This window comes from Cnephaeus nilssonii (assembly GCF_951640355.1).
Source record: "Cnephaeus nilssonii genome assembly, chromosome: 9".
Classification (NCBI taxonomy): Eukaryota; Metazoa; Chordata; class Mammalia; order Chiroptera; family Vespertilionidae; genus Cnephaeus; species Cnephaeus nilssonii.
In genome coordinates this window covers 13,425,255-13,431,254 of record NC_137080.1, presented here as the reverse complement: position 1 = coordinate 13,431,254, position 6,000 = coordinate 13,425,255, and positions in this window count along the sequence as shown.

The following is a 6,000-nucleotide window of genomic DNA, read 5'->3' as shown; positions in this document are numbered from 1 at the left end:
CCAAATTTTAGCTATTATAAATTGTGCTGCTATGAACATAGGGGTGCATACGTTCTTTCTGATTGGTGTTTCTGGTTTCTTGGGATATATTCCAAGAAGTGGGATTACTGGGTTGAATGGGAGTTCCATTTTTAACTTTTTGTGGAATCTCCATACTGTTTTCCACAGTGGCTGCACCAGTCTGCATTCCCACCAGCAGTGCACAAGGGTTCCTTTTTCTCCACATCCTCCCCAGCACTTGTCATTTGTTGATTTGTTGATGATAGCCATTCTGACAGGTGTGAGATGGTACCTCGTTGTTGTTTTGATTTGGATCTCTCAGATGATTAGTGACTTTGAGCATGTTTTCATATGTCTCATGGCCTTCAGTATGTCTTCTTTCAAAAAGTGTCTATTTAGGTCCTTTGTCCATTTTTTGATTGGATTGTTCTTGATTTGAGGGTTTTCATGAAATAAGTGGTATTAAGATGTCCAAGGACTTTTCTCTGGAACACTCCATCCATTATAAGTTATGGAAGAATAGTAGAAACATTCAAAGAAGATTAAAAAGGGGGCCACTGGTGAGTTAAAAGAAAAACAAACATATTTTTTGTCTTTGAATCAAATTGAAGAACTTTTTTTCAGGAGGTGGGGTGATAATTGTGTTAAATGCTGATGATAGGATAAAAAAGGATTAGTATACATATGGGGATTGTGGTTGAAAATGTGATCACTACGGGTATAATTTAATGCTATTCTTCTAATGTCTGCAGAGGTAGCTTCTCATTAGGAGCACAACAAAACAAGCTCCAGCTAGAAAAGGACCTCTCTCAGTGGAACATGACGTAGATAGAGAGCCAAAGGATGCTTTCAGGTGGAGATGAAAGTCATAAAGTGTGTGGATTAAAGAACGGATTCATTTATCTTTGTATTTTTTACACCTGGATAGAATGCTAACAGCCATCTATCAAAACTGCATTCAATGCAATAAAGAGCATTTAGTTTATATGTGAATAAATTAAATGGACCTGGATGGGATTATAATGGAAATATGTACAACTGAGCTTTTCAAACAATCAGGCCTGGCATTTTCTTCAACAAGCTTTTGATGAGTGCTTTCGGAGGGCAACTCTCAGGGAGAATTGATATGAAAAGTAATGGCCTACCTATCACAGAGGTGTGATTGGCAGGAGGTAGCAGGTAGGGTTTTAAAAATAAAAACACAAGACATCCCCAGAGCATTTTCATTATTTGACCTGCCTGGTAGCTCCTTGGAAAAGCCATATTCTCATGGCATCTTTATTTGATCTCACTCAGAATTTTCCCAGTGAGAAAAACCCTATTTATATGATTCCCTCTGCCCCCCAAAACAAACAAACAAACAAAAAAATCCATTCAAGGGCAATTATTTAATATTGCAACTGCCTGAGACAGCAATATAAGTTGAGGCAAATAAATAAAAAAGGAATATCTTATAAGGAAGATCTGAGAATGAGATGACCATTGCTTCAGTGTCAGACTCCAAAATAAATTGTTAACATTCATTTTTAGCATAAAGACAAGCATAGCCCAGCTGGCATGGCTGGATCATTGAGCATCAACTTATGAACCTGAAGGTCATGGTTTGGTTCCCTGATCAGGGCATATTCCTGGGTTACAGGCGCAGTTCCGGGTGTGGGGTGTGTGGGAGGCAGCCGTTCAGTGATTCTCTCTTATCATTGATATTTCTATCTCTCTCTCCTTCTCCCTTCTTCTCTGAAATCAATAAAAAAATATATTTAAGAAAAAGAGAAGCACAGACAATACTCCTTTTATTGGTTGATTCTAACACCACAATTAAAATAAAAACTAGGGGCCCAGTGCACGAATTCGTGCACCTTGAAAGGAACTTGGGCCGCAAGGCTGCGATGGGCACAGGGGCGGGTCTTAGTCCATCCTCTGTGCCTCTGCCCAGGCCCTCCCGCTGCGGCCCCCAGTCCCCAGTTTGCCGGCAGCCCAGTTCCCGCTGCCACCGCTCCCACACATTGAAGGCGCAAGCCCTGCTCACACCCACTGAGGGCGTCGAGCGATTGGGGCTGGCACAAGCAGCAGGTGTGAGCACTGGGCGGAACTGCAGCACCCGGGAGCAAAGAATTTTCAGTGACCACCAGAGGCTTGCCGCGATGACAGCGACTGGTGCCCCACCTTGGTCTGGTGCCCCCGCTCAACTGCTCCACCATCCCGCCACGGCCAACGCCCGCCATGTTCCGTGCACACCCCTTGGTGGTCAGCACATGTCATAGCCACCAGTTGTTCGATTATTCTGCTGTTAGGTCTATTTGCATTTTAGGGTTTTATATATATAGATTATACCAAATTAGAGCTGCTACAAAAAGGAAGATTCTGATAACGTCAGAGTGAATTTTATGTTAAATGACATTTAACATGAAAAATGATCCCTCCCTTGGAGTGAACCAGATGTTTGCTCTCACAAATATTAAATTGGAAAAAATAAGTCAACTTGTAGATCTATAGGTAAGAATTGATTCATAGCTCTACCCACTGCTCACAGCAATAATTTACAAGGTAAATTTTATTCTAACTCTATAAAACCCTAAACATACAGATTAACCTGTTTAAAAATATAATTTCCTTTAGAGAAACAAACCTTAGAACAATTCCACACAATGTAATGCATTACCAGATTAATTCTATCCTCCAAAAGATGACCATGAATTTACAGAATATGAAAACCTGTCTCAATATTCAGTCTCTGTGGTGACTCTTAGTACCAAGTGCCCAATTGCTCAATAAATGCCAATTGGCAAAGATGATAATGATATGTTAATTCATTTCCCAAGAAGCCTTCTTACTCTCTGTTGGTTTCCACATCCATCTGCTTTACACATTGAAAGGGAAGAAAAAAGTCTTTACTCATAAGAAGTATAAAATTTCCTACAATTTGTGATGTTTAAGAAATATCTCATTATATTTGGACTGCACACACATGCATGCACACATGTGTGCGCGCGCGCACACAGACACACACACACACACACTTTTCACTGCAGTTAATTTGTTTATAATTATTAACTTTGGAAACCTGTCCCCTTTTTTAATTATAATAGACACTTCAGAGCTTACTTGACTTAGAAAAAAAGTGGGAAGGGGCCTGATTTTCTGTTTATTACCTCTCTCATAATTATTTCTTCTCTTGCACAATACAACTATTTATAGCTGGCCTTGCCTGGTTTACAGCACATGATTTTTCTGGGTGGCCGTAGTGATAAAAGGAAGCCACACAAACATTATTGACAGTACTAGAGGCTAAGGCCTCATCTTCAGCCACATTCACTTTATGTTCAGAGCTATTGACTGTCTGGTTTATGTATGCAGGGTATTTTATTTGTCTTCTTGTCTCATCAGGGGGCCCAAAGCATGGGGAAACATTCCTATGTTAGGTGGCAGTATGGTGAGGAAGGTGGGGCACCTTTGTGCCATCTTCCTGCTTGATATCCATTACCAGGTGGGCATCTTCCCCTTTTAATATGATCTCTTCTGTGACTTGGATATATGAGGTAAAAGGAAAAGCAGGTACTGACCTGCTTAATCATTGACATGATCTAAGTCATTACTCCTGCTTTCCTATCTTCTCACCTCTCTCAGATTGCTCCCCCCATACCTGTACACATATATGAGAAGGTTAAGGGGACTATTTTGGTTATTCAGATATTTGAGTTTTAATATTTTTTTTCTTAAGACAATGCACAAAAGTATTATAAAGAGAATTGTAATATTAATGTGAATTATCCAAAGCATTGCTTTAATTTTCTTACATGCCAGACATTCTATTAAGCATACCATACACCTCAATATTAATTGCAACATTTCTTTCTCTTTGAAAACCTCTCAATCATGGCTTGCTTATAGATCGTCTGTATTGCTCATGATTCAGTTTTCCTAAAATAAAAATTCTGCGATATTTTGTAATAAAACTATGTGGTAAGTTCACATATCTTTGCTTCATCAAGGAATACATATGAATCTCCTACAAATTTCTTTCATCTCTGCCTCCATTCCCCTTTCCTAGGAAGCCTAGAAATATCCATTTATCTATTTTTTCCCAAATTCTGAAGCTCTATTTCTAATTTGGTGTATATTCAGATTGAAAAAAAAAAATTGTCCTAGGAGTATTCATGTGCCAAAAACACCACAAAACAAAAAATAAAAAGTGCTGTTGAGGGAGCATATGTTCATCCATGTATTTAACCCATGTACAACCTAGTCTGTTCCCTAACCACTGATGTGCAATTTGGTTGATTTTGCTGCACTTAGGGAAAGCAGATGTGTTTCCTCAGGCAACAGTTTACTTTTCTTCTGAAAGAGTCCTGTATGGGCAACAGTTCAGACATGTTATGCTGAGGTACACACTGAGAGGTTAATGCTCCGTAGCTAATATTTTAGTGTTATTTGCATATACCTAGATAAGTATTTCAGGGCAATGACTTATTTATTTTATACTTATAGTAATGCAGTTATTTAGAAATATTTTGTTTCTTTTTCTGTTTAGCAATAGAAGCAAAAACAACGAAGAATACTATATGAAATAGATATTTTATTTTAAAAGTCACAAATTATATCATTCTAAATGTTTACAAGTATATTAATTTTACTTTGTAGGCACAGAGGAAGGAAGAAGCAAGGATGAAATATACTTTTCAAGGACATAGCTTCATGATTTCTCAACAGAAGCTGGAATACAGTTATCTTTTAAAGGCTTTGAAATATCTCTAAGATGAAGAAAAGCAATATAACTTTTGGGCAGACTTTAAAGATAAAACTTTAAACACCCACTATGCTCCATTTAAAATCATTCTCACATTCTCACTTAAGTCTTGAGTAATAAAAAATTGGTCATTAAAAAGTTGGCCTTTATCCCAAGTAAAAATTAGAAAGCTGAAAGAGTATAAACAATTTTAGGAATTTTTAAAAAAGAATGAACATTAATCAGAATCAACAACTCAAAATCCTAAAACATTTGTCAAAAAGTCAAGGGGCAAAAGAATTCTGAAAAGAAAAGGCAATATTCTATATTTCTCAAAACAAGACTTATTAATGCAGATAAACTTGAAGTTGATGTGTGATAATTTCAGTAAAGTAAATGAAGTGGACCACCAAGATTATCATACATGTGCATAATGAAAGAGAAAGAGAAATAATCCTAGTAGCTGAACTTGGAGGAAACAAAATACTTCTTAAAAAGCTCTAAGTAGTATATTCAGAGAAATTGAAGGTAACATTACTTATATAAAACGTAAGAAGCAGGTTGTGAATAAGAAATAGTAAGGGAGAAAAAAGAACCATTAAAAATAAAGCTGTTGATAATTCCTTTATGCATGAAATGTAAAAAAATAAACCAATAAATATATAGGAAGATAGATAGATAATTGATTGACATGTAACCCAGAGAAATGTCCCTAATTCTTTTCAAAGTGCTAAATGTAGACCAAAATCTCTAAGAGTCTATTGATAAAAACAAAACAAACAACCAAAAATAAGCCATTGTAGACACTAGAAGAGTGTTTCTTTAAGTGTGGTATGTGGGCTACTTGTAGCAGAAACTATGGGATGTTTTAAAAATAAACACAAATTCCCAGTCCGGGAAAACACTCCGTACATCAGAATTTCTATAAGTATAGCTAAGACAGATGCAATCTAAAAAGGGTGCTTAGGAAAGCTTAAGGTTAATACAGTTGCTACTATATTAAAGCCATTTAAAATATTCAAAATTTAAATAACTTTCAGACATTTTAATACTTTTCCAAATTTTAGAAACACTTTAAAAAACTATATATAAAACTACCTACGTAACAATAGTTATATATCTATTGTCTACCTATCTAAATCTTGCCACTGTAAAGAAAAGCTTTTTTATTTTCTTATTACACTCACTTTCTATGAAATATTTGTCTTATTTGAATTATTTGCTAACCTTATTTCATTACACCAAATTTTAAAATTCAGGAAGCTTATTTAATTAGG